This window comes from Lithobates pipiens, unplaced genomic scaffold, assembly GCF_037356315.1.
Source record: "Lithobates pipiens isolate NorthernLeopardFrog02 unplaced genomic scaffold, aLitPip1_a1.2 Scaffold_8, whole genome shotgun sequence".
NCBI classification, from domain to species: domain Eukaryota; kingdom Metazoa; phylum Chordata; class Amphibia; order Anura; family Ranidae; genus Lithobates; species Lithobates pipiens.
In genome coordinates this window covers 688,638,615-688,653,901 of record NW_027507903.1, presented here as the reverse complement: position 1 = coordinate 688,653,901, position 15,287 = coordinate 688,638,615, and the positions used below count along the sequence as shown (strand labels likewise).

General features: G+C 44.4%; 1 protein-coding gene across 9 annotated transcripts in view; it reads left to right on the top strand.

Annotated features, from left to right (window-relative positions):
- The window catches only part of LOC143963511 (NACHT, LRR and PYD domains-containing protein 3-like), an 824,666-nt gene that overhangs the window by 697,745 nt on the left and 111,634 nt on the right, over positions 1 to 15,287 (top strand). Inside the window, exon 1 of one of the 9 annotated variants that reach the window (XM_077473161.1) lies at positions 4,506 to 4,526. The exons of the other annotated variants lie outside the window; for them this stretch is intronic. The gene's annotated coding sequence lies outside the window, so the exon portion shown is untranslated. Of the gene's footprint in view, positions 1 to 4,505; positions 4,527 to 15,287 lie in introns of those variants that run through there. 9 annotated transcript variants of the gene reach the window in all.

The window sequence follows — 15,287 nt, the reverse complement described above, 5'->3', positions numbered from 1 at the left end:
ACAGAGCGCGCCGCACGCGCCCCTCAGGTGGTGCACAGGCCGCTCATGCACGGGACTACGTCATTCGGCTATAGCGCGGATCTCAAGTGGTTAAGTAAAACTGTGTCTATTAGTGGCACAGAGTGACCGAGAAAATGATGGACAACTACTTAATGGATGCTGAGAGCGTGGTTTGGATTACTTCAAATGGGAACACTGATGGGCTTTCCTGGCAAAGGAAACTATAAGATGCTCCTGACAACCCCAAGCCAACCTGTGGTGGATCTAGCTGGGTCTGCCAAACTATGGGATGGGGAGGCACTGTCACAGACACTCGCTGCAGGGACCTTTTCTGATCACATTCACCCTGTCATTTGTTATTACTATATTTCTCTTTCTGTTACATTTTTCAGAGACTGTTTTCTTGGATTTGCCCGGAAGACTTTTTCTGGTTCGTTTGATTCTGAACTATACATGTTAATTGAAAGAGCAGATCACATTGGCCTCTGTTGTAGGAGCTGTACAGTCTACTACAGGGAGATCCTGAATAGGGATGAGCTTCGAGTTCGAGTCAAACTCATCGAACATTGCCTGTTCACAAACAGTGAACAATTTGGGGTGTTTGCGGCAAATTATAAAAGCCGTGAAACATCCTGTCATAAAAAGTGTCTGGGACCCGGCTCCTGCCCCAGGGGACATGGATCAATGCAAAAAAAAGTTTTAAAAACTGACGTTTTTTCAGGAGCAGTGAGTTTTATAATGCTTAACCACTTCCCATCCGGCCACTGCATATAAACGGCCGGGTGGGAGCTCTCTACTTCTGACAGGACGTTCCTGAACGTCCTGTCAAAGTAGCGGGATTGCGCGGGCGCGCTACCATTCAGCTGCGCGATCCCGATGTGCGCGTGTCCCCCGCACACGCCGCATCTCGGATCAGCAGGAGGGCAATGTAATTTGCCTTCCTGATCCGCATGATGGCTGTGTCTAATCATAGCCATCGTAAGGTAAACAAAGGGGGATGGGTGGCAGATAACAGGTGATTGCGCCGCGATCCCGATCTGCCTGAGACCCCCGGAGACTGCAGAGCAGTATACATCAGGAGGGCCATGTGGTTGGCCCTCCTGATCACATGACGACTGTGTCAAATCACAGTCATCATGTAATGTAAATAGAGAGCAGTTGTAACTGCTCTCATCTCTTCCTCTCCTCACACAGAATCTGTCAGTGAGGAGAGGAAGAGAGATCTGTGCTTCAGCCGGGAAGATCAGTGAGTTTATAGCTGTTTGTCTGCTGTTTACCCACTGATCACCCAGCTAGTGTCCCCCAAAAACATAGTGTCCCCAAAAACACCTGTCATACAGAACAGCGGGCACATCTGTCCGCCAACAGCGGGCACATCAGCCCGCCATCTGACACATCAGCCGCCCGCCATCACCAGGCACATCTGCCCGCCATCACCAGGCGCATCTGCCCGCCATCACCAGGCGCATCTGCCGCATCTCCCACCATCACCTGCCGCATCTGACCGCCATCACCTGATGTATCTGACCGCCATCACCTGCCGCATCTGACCGCCATCACCAGGCGCATCTGACCGCCATCACCAGGCGCATCTGACCCCGATCATCAGGCGCATCTGACCGCCATCACCAGGCGCATCTGACCGCCATCACCAGCCGCATCTGACCGCCATCACCAGCCGCATCTGACCGCCATCACCAGGCACATCTGACCGCCATCACCAGGCACATCTGACACCTGCCATCACACATTTGCCTCCCGCCAACATCTGGCACATCTGCCGTCCACCATCAGGCACATCTGACCGCCATCACCAGCCGCATCTGACCACGATCACCAGGCGCATCTGACCGCGATCACCAGGCGCATCTGACCACCATCACCAGGCGCATCTGACCACCATCACCAGACGCATCTGCCCGCCATCACCAGGCACATCTGCCCGCCATCACCAGGCACATCTGCCCACCATCATAAGGCACATCTGACACCTGCCATCACACATTTGCCTCCCGCCAACATCTGGCACATCTGACGCCCGCCATCAGGCACATCTGACGCCCGCCATCAGGCACATCTGACGCCCGCCATCAGGCACATCTGATGCCCGCCATCTGACATCTGCCCGTCAACATGACTAAAAGGTTGTACAGCACAGAGGAGGCTTTCCAGATACTCCAGAGTATGTCGGACGAGAGTAGCAGGGAACTCCGTCAGACTCGGATAGCGATTATGAGCCAGTGGAAAGCAGTGGCTCCGAGATGGAAACTATGGAAGATAGAATCCTAACGAGGAGAAACGGGAGAAATGAGCAGGTGCAGACATCCAATAGCAGCGCACCACTCCAGGATGATATGCAGGCATCCACCAGCAGCGCAGCACTCCGGGATAGGCAGGCATCCACCAGCAGTTCTGCAACCTTCCTTGAAGATAGGCCAGATGCTAGCAACGGAGCATCCCATCAACGAGGCAGTGCCCATACTAGCCTTCCAGATGTTCTACTGTATCCAACATGGCTGCCCAATACGTCACTAGAAACTGTAATTCCCCTTTTTACATCCCAGCCAGGCCCTCAGATACAGATGGAAAATGTAACCCCACTTTATTATTTTCATTTATTTTTTTACCAATGATCTCCTAACCAACATTGTGGAGCAATGTAATCTATATGCCAGCCAACATATAGCCAACAATCCAAGTTCTTCCTATGCCTTTTTTTTTGGAAACCCCTCACCGTGGAAGAATTTAAAATTTTCCTTGGCCTAACCCTCAACATGGGGCTAACAAAAAAATGAAGTCCATTCCTACTGGTCTACCCAACCTATCCACCACATGCCGGTCTATTCATCAATTATGCCCAGAAACCGTTATGAGATGATCATGAGATTTTTACATTTCAATAACAATGCCCAATGCCTCCCTCGAAATCATCCCAGTTACCATAAATTATTCAAAATTCGGCCCCTAATCTTGGAATACAACAATACATGCCCAGTAAAAGAGCCAGACGTGGGGTAAAATTTTATAAGGTGTGTGACAGGGCCACGGGTTACACATATGACTTTATAATTTATGAGGGAAAAGATCGACAGCTAAACCCCCCTGGATGCCCTACCTACATGGGAACAAGTGGCAAAATTCTCTGGCAGCTGATCCAACCATTGCTTGGGAAAGGTTACCACCTATATGTAGACAATTTCTACACAAGTCTCCCACTTTTCCGCCATCTGTACCTAAAGCAGACTGTGGCCTGTGGGACAGCACGGACCAACCGCAAAGGCTTCCCACAGATATTGGTCACCTGATGAGGTACTAGTGGTGAAGTGGAGAGATAAAAAAAGAGATGTCTACATCCTTTCCACAATACACAATGACACCTTGGTGGAACTGCAGAGAAGAAAAGGCCCCATCCAGAAGCCAAAATGTATCCACGAGTATAACTTATACATGGGGGGGTGGATATGAATGACCAGATGATGCAGCCCTACTTGGCCACCAGGAGATCACTGTTTTGGTACAAGAAAGTTGCCGTTTATTTGATGCAACTGGCCATTTTCAATTCATATATTATTTTTTCTAAGAGCACCCAAAGTTCCCTGACCTATCTAAGATTCCAAGAAGATGTTATCACAGCCCTTGTCTATCCCCATGGCCAACCCACTCAACTAATTTGTTCTGATGCAGTATCCAGACTCCATGAAAGGCACTTTCCCGACATCCTCCCTCCTACCCAAACAGGTCGCAAACCCCCCAAAAAATGCCGTGTGTGTACAAGTAGAGGAATTCGCCTTGACACCCGATACTACTGTCCAGACTGTCCCTCCCAGCCAGGCCTCTGCATTGGAACTTGCTATCGAAGCTATCATACTTTACTACACTATTAGTAAAGTGAAGATGATTTCTTTCCAGTTTCCACTTTCTGCCATTTCTGTGTATGACTCGGACTGTTAAATGACTATGCCTTTGCCAAACATGTTTCTGCCTTCAACGTGAATTGACCTCGGCCTGTTAAATGACCATGCTTTTTACCTGCCTCCTGAACTGATCATTTGCCCTGCCACTGTACAGCACAGGGGTCTCACATGTGAGGGGCTCCAGAAAAAGTTTTCCGAGTGGAGAAAACATTTTTCTCCAGGTTTTTCGTTTTCTCGGATTAGGGTCTGGAGACTCGGAGGCTTCGTAGAGATTTGGATGGGAAGAAGCCTCTACCCCTGTCCTCGGGTCTTACCTGACCAAAGCCCAATGTACAAAGTGCCGCCTGCTGCCACCTGAACTGGACATGCCTGTGCCTGCCACCTAAACTGGACATGCCTGTGCCTGCCACCTGAAATGGACATGCCTGTGCCTGCCACCTGAAATGGACATGCCTATGCCTGAACTGCCTGCTAAACCTTGGACTGTACTGAACCATGTTCATAATTTTCCATATCTGTCTGCTGCCTGGACAATTCCTGAACATTTCCTTTGGCTGTCTAGAAAATGCTTTGACTGCTCTGGAACGGTGTCCCTGCCTGCTAAAACCACAGGTGAGCCTTTTTTTACCCTTTGCTCAGCAGAATGTATTTTGGGGTGTAATTCTTGGTGTGTACATGCTATATGTTAGAAGCCTGAAGGTGGTACTTGTATATTGGGCTTCTGTATGTGGCCAGGCTGTGGAAAAGTCTGATACATGGGGTATCGACATACTCAGGACGAGTAGCAGAATGTATTTTGGGGTGTCATTTTGGCTATGTACATGTTATGTGTTAGAAAGATCTTCTAAATTGACAACTTTGTGAGAAAAAAATAGGTTTTCATTTTCTTTCCACATTTTCCAAAAACTTGTGGAAAGAAATTATATGTTCAAAAGACTCATTATGCCTCACAGAATATACATTGGGTTGTTTTCTTTCCAAAATGGGGTCACTTTGTGGGTAATTCCATTGTCCTGGTGCTCCAGGGCCTTCAAAAATGTGATAGGTACTCAGGAAATGAAATGTGTAATTTATGCCTTTAGAACGCCTGATAGTGCTACATGGATGTTGGGCCTCTGTATGTGGCCAGGCTGTGGAAAAGTCTGTCACATGGGGTATCTCCATACTCAGGATGAATAGCAGAATGTATTTTGGGGTGTAATTGCAATTATGCCTGCACCATGTGTGAGAAATAACTTGTAAATATGATAATTTAGTGAAGAAAAAAAAATATATATTTCTTAATTTTCTAAAGCATTGTGGGGGAAAAATTGCAACTTCAAAAAATTCACTATGCCTCTTACTAAATACCGCAGACTGTCTTCTTTCCAAGAAGGGGTCATTTGGGGGGTTATTGTACTGTCCTGACATTTTAGGGCCTCAAGAACTGAGATAGGCCATCAGTGCATTAGAATTGATACATTTTCAATAATGCATAGCATGGTTTGTAGGCTCTATAACTTTCACACAAACCAATGATCATACACTTATCAGGATTTTTTTTTTACCAAAGACATGTAGTAGAATACATTTTGGCCTAAATTTTCACCAAAATTAGATTTTTTTGGTTTCTTTTAAAAGAGAAAGTAGAAAATTTAGGTTTTTTTCAAAATATTCGCTCTTTTTTTGCTTATATTACAAAAAATAATATAAGAAGTGGTGAATAAATACCACCAAAAGAAAGCTCTATTTGTGTGAACAAAATGATAAAAAATTCATTTGGTTACAGTGTAGCATGACTGAGTAATTGTCATTCAAAGTGAGAGAGCACTGAAAGCTGAAAATTGGTCTGGGAAGGAAGGGGGTTTAAGTGTCCTGTATTGAGGTGGTTTCATTTAGTGAACACTGATCTCTGCTCCAATCACATGGAGCAGAGATCAGCGTCACTAGTTGCTAGGCAGAATGGAGAAATTCTGTTTACACGGCATTTCCTCCATTCAGCCGTCCCGTGAGACGAGCGCGGGGATGCCCACGGCGATCGAGTCCGCGGGTCCCGCGACCGGACTCATGGGGGTCCCGACCAGCGCGGGAGCATGCCGGCAGCGGCGCGCTCCCGATGGCAGGGCGCCATTGAATATTGGACTTACATGTACGCCAATATGCCTGCCCGTGCCATTCTGTCGACGTACATCGTCGTGCGCTGGTCGGGAAACGGTTAAATGAGTTTATTGTAGAAAAGAACATGTATTTTCTGCTGCTGTATATTATACAAAATCTAGGACCTCTTCTTTAGATTATTAAAGCCCTGAACATTCCGGGTACCCATAATAACCTCAGATATCAGTTAAATAAAAAAAAATGGATACAAGTACACCCCCGCCAATGTGGGAAAAGGAAGGAGAAAAAGAAAGAGGGAAAAAGGAAACATTAGGGAAAGGAGCTCTATCTTGCCCTGGAGCATCAGATTGACCCCCTTCACAGGTGGGAAGAGGAGTGGGCATGTACTGCTTTCCCTTCCCCTGCAGCACCTCATTGGCTTTCATATACCACCCCCGGTCACCTGGCAACCAGGACACAAGGAGAGGAGGAGGGACAGAGAAGCCGAGGCCACCACCTCCCCTATATGCGGGCATAGCACCCTGCTGGCTTTCATATGTGGGATTGGGATCTCATACCCGCCTCCCACACTTGAAAGCCAGCAGGGTGCTGCGCCTGCATATAAGGGAGGATGGTGGCCTCGGCTTCTCTGTCCCTCCTCCTCTACTTGTGTCCTGGTTTCCAGGTGACCGGGGGCTGTGGGGCACATGTCTGAACTGAATGGAGAGGCTTTCTGATCCTCCCACCATCACCAGGAATATATGCATGTATATCGTCCCATGGCGGGCCCTGCCAGCTCATTTTAAGACATGTGACCTGGCAGCCCAGCGGCCCTCAGCCCACCAGGCAAATGCCCGGTCTGCCCTATGGCCAGTCTGGGCCTGCATACCGCCATACCTAGGCAAATCACAAATAAAGTGACAATGTGCATAAGTGCAAGTGATACAGTAATATATCATGTGCTCAGGAGTGAATGATCTAGTCAACATCCTTCATTCTTGATAGATATTCAGTAACATAAAACATGTAGTATCAAATAATGTCTTTATCTTCTTTATGATAATCACAATAAAGAAGTGGATTATATCCGTGCAGTGTCCTCTTCCCAGGAAAATTCTATATACAGAGCAATAGACAGAACTCCATATACAGTGGTGTGAAAAAGTGTTTGCCCCCTTCCTCATTTCCTGTTCCTATGCATGTTTGTCACACTTAAGTGTTTCGGAACATCAAACCAATTTAAACAATAGTCAAGGACAACACAAGTAAACACAAAATGCAATTTGTAAATTAAGGTGTTTATTATTAAAGGTGAAAAAAAATCCAAACCATCATGGCCCTGTGTGAAAAAGTGATTGCCCCCCCTTGTTAAAACATACTATAACTGTGGTTGTCCACACCTGAGTTCAATTTCTCTAGCCACACCCAGGCCTGATTATTGCCACACCTATTCACAATCAAGGCATCCCTTAAATAGGAGCTGCTTGACACAGTAAGGTCCACCAGAAGATCCTTAAAAGCTACACATCATGCCGAGACCCAAAGAAATTCAGGAACAATTGAGAAAGAAAGTAATTGAGATCTATCAGTCTGGAAAGGGTTTTAAAGCCATTTCCAAAGCTTTGGGAATCCAGCGAACCACAGTGAGAGCCATTATCCACAAATGGCGAAGACATGGAACAGTGGTGAACCTTCCCAGGAGTGGCCGGCCGCCCAAAATTACCCCAAGAGCGCAGTGACGACTCATCCAAGAGGTCACAAAAGACCCCACAACAACGTCCAAGGAACTGCAGGCCTCACTTGCCTCAGTTAAGGTCAGCGTTCATGCCTCCACCATCAGAAAAAGACTGGGCAAAAATGGCCTGCATGGCAGAGTTCCAAGGAGAAAACCACTGCTGAGCAAAAAGAACATCAAAGCTCGTCTCAATTTCTCCACAACACATCTTGATGATCCCCAAGACTTTTGGGACAACATTCTGTGGACCGATGAGACAAAAGTGGAACTCTTTGGAAGGTGTGTGTCCAAGTATATCTGGCGTAGAAGGAACACTGCATTTCATAAAAAGAACATTATACCAACAGTAAAATATGGTGGTGGTAGTGTGATGGTCTGGGGCTGTTTTGCTGCTTCAGGACCTGGAAGACTTGCCGTGATAAAAGGAACTATGAATTCTGCTGTCTACCAAGAGATCCTGAAGGAGAATGTCCGACCATCTGTTCGTGTACTCAAGCTGAAAGGAACTTGGGTTCTGCAGCAGGACAATGATCCTAAACACACCAGCAAGTCCACCACCGAATGGCTGAAGAAAAACAAAATGAAGACTTTGGAGTGGCCTAGCCAAAGTCCTGACCTGAATCCTATTGAGATGTTGTGGTATGACCTTAAAAAGGCCGTTCATGCTCGAAAACCCTCTAATGTAACTGAATTAGGACAATTCTGCAAAGATGAGTGGGCCAAAATTCCTCCAGGACGCTGTAAAAGCCTCATTGCACGTTATCGCAAACGCTTGGTTGCAGTTGTTGCTGCTAAGGGTGGCCCAACCAGTTATTAGGTTTAGGGGGCAATCACTTTTTCATACAGGGCCATGATGGTTTGGATTTTTTTCACCTTTAATAATAAACACCTTCATTTACAAATTGTATTTTGTGTTTACTTGTGTTGTCCTTGACTATTGTTTAAATTGGTTTGATGTTCCGAAACACTTAAGTGTGACAAACATGCAAAGGAACAGGAAATGAGGAAGGGGGCAAACACTTTTTCACACCACTGTAAGGTGCAAATAGAGTGATGGGGACTTGTTATATAGAGTGCAGATGAATGGTGACTTCTTATCCTCAGTGCAAATCGTGGTGTATGGATGTCCCCTTACATTACTGCTGTGAGGTAACAGCGTGTAAATATATCGGGTGTCAGATGTGTTCACTATGGATCTAGGCATCCGCCGACTTCTGGAACTGGCGTTTTATGATCTACTGATATATCCCTCTATATGGCCAAAGCCCTCTGCCAGGCCTGGCTTACTTCAGCATAGCCTCATGAATTAGTGTGAGGAAGTATGGAAGGAAGCACAGGGGGGATGCTCTATAGTGTAGTATGTATAAAGTATTTATTTAAAACAGCAAAAAACAATCAGAGTACTCACATTTGCATTATGTAAAAAAACATCAAAACAAACACGGGCAACGAGCTCACCGACATCACTTCCGGTGCCGGTACGTCCCGACACGTGTTTGTCATGGTAATGTGACTTCATCAGGAGATGATGATATTTTAGTGTATCAATTGCACTTATGCCCATTGTCACTTTATTTGTTATTTGCCTACATATGGCTGTATGATATGCAGCATTGCATTGTGTACATTCTCCCACACCCTGTGCTTGGTATTTATTTTACAGCGCAGCACTATATTATATTTAGTTATTTTAAGGTTTGGGTATCACCTCCAGTGTTTGCAGCACTATGCATTTTATTTATTTATCTAGTGGTGCGGCATATGTTTATTTGAAATGCATTGCCCTTCCAGTGATCCTTGCTGTAGAGATAAGTTATAGATGGGAGCAGTGATCATTTTTTGTAACATTCATATTCTATCTATAAGTATATGTAGCACGACCCCCTTGGGGACTGCTTGGATTTACCTGCTCATCTGCACCTCCATGACCTTGTGAACATTCCAACCCACCTGACACTCTGGGTTCAGACATCTGTGCACCACATTAAAGTAATAAGTCAAACAACTCAGTGTATTATATGCTATTAACGTTTAATGGAATAACTCACAGAGAATATTGTACCACATTGAGATCATATCCCCCTTATGTATTTATACATTGAGATCATATCCCCCTTATGTATTTATACATTGAGATCATATCCCTCTTATGTATTTATACATGGAGATCATATCCCCCCTTATGTATTTATACATGGAGATCATATCCCCTTTATGTATTTATACATGGAGATCATATCCCCCTTATGTATTAATACATGGTGATCATTGTAACAATATCACATACTGGACACAAGAAAAGCTGTAGCTAGTGGCCATGTTATTTGAGAAACTCGGGGCAGCCATGACAGCTTGGCTAACAGTTAAACTTTGCAGTAGAAATCTGAACCCTCTCCCTCCTCCCTTATTTCCAGGAATTCATAGCTTTATACTTCAAAGAAGTTGTTATCTCACCCTAGAGAACCATCATTAGGCCTGTGAAAACAACTAATGTTGGCCTGGCAGGATGTCCAGGCCTATCATAAAACTGTCACCCTCTCAATCCAGAGAACCAACAGATACCGGTCGTAAATAGAAATGTGCATTAGTTTTCATCCGAATTTCAAGTATTTTTGTTATTGTTTTAACAAATGATAACGAACGTGCAGAATCCGAAAACCAAAAGATCCAACATAAACAAATGCTTTATTATTTTGTTGCAACAGTTCAATATAGATAGGAGATTCGATATGACGCTGACAATAGCGATCTGTGTCCATCGAACCTGTGATTGAATGTGCCTAACCTTACCTCTATTAGTTCAAGATTATTCTACATGGAGAGAAAAGATTTGATATGAAGATTCGACGAAGCAGTCGCCGCAAATGGACATTTTTGGTCAAATGCTCTGCCCATAGGCTATAGAAGAATTCTAATGTTGGTTGACTAGTATTAATAATTAATAAATATAATTATTACTAGTGTCATAGAACATTAGAGTTCTACTATAGCTCGTAGGTGGAACATTTGACTGGAAATGTACGATTTCGGTGTCGTACAGTTTAGCTGCTCCATCAAATCTTAGAACATTCAACAGACGCCATAAGCCATCAATGACAGATTCAACCTTAATTATTTCGGATTTTCGGACAAATGGATTTTTTAACGAAACAAAATAAATAAAAACTAATTTTGGGCGTAACTAAATAAATGTATTTTTTAGACAAAAACAAAATTCTGAAACAAAATATTTCAGTGTCCACATGTCTAGTCGTAAATACCTTAATACAGATAAATCTTAAACAGTTCGGATAGTTCTGAAATTTCAGCATGTTTCATAACTTCCATATTAATAATAGCACAGCCATAATATGGACATATTTAGTTTCCTCAGATAATTTGTAACATTTCAAGTCCAGACACCCCTATGTCAGATTATATGGGAAATCACTGGTACCCCTTATTCCTCCTAGCTAAGGATGAGCCGAACACCCCCCGGTTCGGTTCACACCAGAACATATCGAACAGGCAAAAAAGTCTATGGGACAGGAACATGAAAAATTAAAAGTTATTGTCATAAAAAGTGTTTGGGGACCAGGGTCCTGCCCCAGGTGACATGTATCAATACAACATTTTTTTTTTAAAACATCCGTTTTTTGGGAGCAGTGATTCTATTAATGCTGGGCGGGCGCCATATGACGTCCTCTCATTCCCGGCCATCTAGGGGGTGCGCGCGCACCCGCATCATTGCTCGGGACCTGGTGAGCATGCCCGGCGGCTGCGATGTCCGCCGGGCACCCGCAATTGCCGGGGAGCACAGCAGGAACGTGGATCTGTGTATGTAAACACCCAGATCCACATCCTGTCAGTGGAGAGGAGACCAATGGTGTGTTCTCAGTAAAGAGGAACACTGATCGGTCTCCTCCCCTTGTGAGTCCCCTCCCTCCACAGTTAGAATCACTCCCATAGGGAATATATTAACACCTGCAGCGCCCCCTGGTGTTAACCCCTTCCCTGCCAGTCACATTTATACAGTAATCAGTGCAATTTTATAGCACAGATCGCTGTGTAAATGTGAATAGTCCCAAAAATGTGTCAAAAGTGTCCAATGTGTCCGCCACAATGTCGCAGTCACAAAAAAAAATCGCAGATTGCCACCATTACTAGTAAAAAAATGCCATAAATCTATCCCCTATTTTGTAGATGCTATAACTTTTGCACAAACCAATCAATATATGCTTATTGCGATTTTTTTTTTTTTTTTTTTTTTTACCAAAAATATGTAGAAGAATATGTATCGGCCTAAACTGAGAAAAAAAATGTTTTTATTTTTAAAAATGTGATATTTATTATCGCAAAAAGGAGAAAATATTGTGTTTTTTTTCAAAATCGTCGCTCTTTTTTTGTTTATAGCGCAAAAAATAAAAACCGCAGAGGTGATAAAATGCCACCAAAATAAAGCTCTATTTGTGGGGAAAAAAGGACATTAATTGTTTGGGTGCAACATCACATGACCGCGCAATTGTCAGTTAAAGCACTGCAGTGCCAAATCACAAAAAGTGCTCTGGTAAGGAAGGGGGTAAAATCCTCCGGGGCTGAAGTGGTTAAAGTGAAACAATAAAAATGAAATATTCCTTCAGATATTGTGCCTGGGGGGTGTCTATAGTATTCCTGTAAAGTGGCAGAGTTTTCCCGTGTTTAGAACAATACCACAGCAAAATTACATTTCTAAATAAAAATTGTCATTTGAAACTGATCGCGGCTGTAATGAATTGTTGGGTCTCGGCAATATAGATAAAATTCATGAAAAAAAGAGCATGGGTTGCCCCAGTCTATTACCAGGCTCTTTGGGTCTGATATGTATATTAGGGGGGACCCAAAACCAAAACGTACAACAAAATGGCGTGGGGTCCCCCTAAAATCCCTATCAGGCTCTTCAGGTCTGATATGGAAATGAAGGGGAATCCTGCACCAAATTTAAACAAAAATGGTGTAGGGTCCTCCCAAAATCCATACCAGACCCTTATCCGAACATGCAACCTGGCAGACTGCAGGAAAAGAGGGAGGACGGGAGATCACCTCCCTCCTGAACCATACCAGGCCACATGCCCTCAACATGGGGAGGGTACATTGGAGTAGCCCCCAAAGCACCTTGTCCCCATGTTGATGCAGACAAGGGCCTCATCCCCACAACCCTTTGCCGGTTGTTGTGGGGGTATGAGGGCAGGGGGATTATCAGAATTTGGAAGCCCCCTTTAACAAGGGGACCCCCAGATCCCAGCCCCCCTATGTGAATTGGTAATGGGGTACATTGCACCCCTCCCATTTCACAAAAAAAGTGTCAAAAATGGTAAAAAAAGACAAGTCCTTTATTAAAGAATAAAAAAAGTCCCAGAATGTAAATCCATGCTGCCCGACGAACCGAAGAAAAAAAGCCGCAACCGCTTCACATCCATGGTAGGCTCCTGCCGAGTGACGCTTCTTCTGGATGACAGTTCTTATATAGCTGAGGGCGGGGCCATCCAGTGATGTAAACGGTTGACCCCACCACTCTGATGCCATGGGGGCTTCTCGGAGGCTTCCTTACTCCTCTGGTCCCCCGTGTTCCTCTGGTTCCCCTGTGCTCCTCTCTTCCCCCTCCTCTGCTCCCTCTCCACTGGTAACCCCACAGTGCTCACCTCCACCCCCCTAGTTGTGCAGTGCAGGCTGAATAAAAACATGATCCTCCTCATGGAGAAGCTCATAATATGATCTGGAAGGCAGCTACACAAAGCATATCCTTCCTTGGCACCTATTCTCCTGTTTTTTCCTTCCCCCGCTCTCCATCTAGATTACCTATGGCAGCAGACAGGATGGATAGTGGGGGAAGGAAAGACCAGGAAAGTGAGTGCCGAGGAAGGTTATGTTATAACTTTGTGTGGCTGTCTTCCTGATCGTATGATGGGCTTCTCTGTGCTCAGGATCATCTGCCTGCACTACATGACTAGCCAGGAAGAATATGTGAGCAATGCAGGGGTACCAGAGGAGGGGGACAGAGGAGTGGAAGGGGGCATGATCTGAAGAAGGGGCAGGAACCGGAGTGGCAGATGGGTCAGCTTTGACGGGTATGTACCGATCCCTGAATTTTCCTCCTGCAGCAGGTGAAGGCTAGCGGGAGGTAAAGGAGAAGCGGCCTTTCAGCTGTTGCAGGAGAATCAGTGCCAGCTGCAGCACCCCTCTCAATGCCGCACCCCTCTCAGTGCCGCACCCAGGGCAGCCTGCCCCCTAGTTTCGGGAATATTAATAGGTCATTGTCAAGATATGAAGACATATGTAACACATCTCTGTATATAACCCAGAGTTCCCCTTCAATATAAGAATGTATTTCTATATATAATGTTTTTTAATTCTTCTTGGGTATTCTCAATATTGCAACACATATCTTGTTATTCACTTGTTATTGTTATTGTTATTACTTGTTATTGTTATTGTTATTACTTGTTATTTGGTTCACATGAGATTACTACCAGTAAAAGTCAGAATGACCTTTAAAGCTGTTATTGTGTTATGGCGAAAATGACCATGTGAAATATGAAATAGATTATCCTGGAATGTATTGTGTATTTTCTATTTTTCACTCTTTCCCACACATAGACTGTAATGTTATAATTTTCCTATAAAACCCTGTAACCGTGATGAATTCAGGATCACTTTCCCGTGATCCTCTGTATGGAGATTTTCTGAGTAAATATACATTGAGATGAATGCAACTTCGTAGAGGTCTTTTATTTCAAGGCTGTACATAACATTTGGTGACCCTGACGTTCTTCTTGTCTACATCCCCACCTCCGGCTCTCAACCCGCAACAGGAGGGACAACAAAGAGGCCTCAGGTGAGAAAAATTTTATTTCTCATTATTATAAAGTACTGTCTTTCTGTGCGGTTTTGAGGAGCCGGTTGGGGCTTGTGGAATACAGAAGGTAACACGTTCCTTTTTGATTTCAATGCATTCTGTCTATGTATGATTACTGAGAAAAATAATGGTACCAATTATAGCTGAAGCATGCAAAAGTACTTGTCCTCCTTTTTACTCTCAGAAATGACAATGTATATAGTTGTGTTATTAAGGGATGTGTAAAATGCAGGTGCCACAATTTCTATGAGTAAATAGAAGGTGGTGAATGTTGAATTTTTGTGTGATTTTTTGAGAAACGTTTGTGGTCCTAAGGCGGATAGGTTTGCCTTCAGCGGATAGCCACACATGGGTGAATGACCTGCTGTATGTTCTCTGGAATAGGGAGTTGAGAGAGACTAGCCTATTACCACTCAGAAAGGAGACGTCCTTCTGAGAGTAGAACGAAGTGAGATATCTCAATATATGTACTGGGCTGCTGGTACACAGCCGTAAGAAGTAAAAAGTAGAGCTCTCAGTCCCGGAGCTCTAAACTGTTGTCATTTCTGAAAGGGGTGGCAGGAAAGACATAAAGAAAATGGGAAATTTGCTTGGAAAAAAATATTTTACCGGTAATGAATACTTTTGGGTTAACAAAAAAAAAGGGCAAAGAAATTATTAAAAATAGCAAAGAAAACAGGGTTAAGTGTAT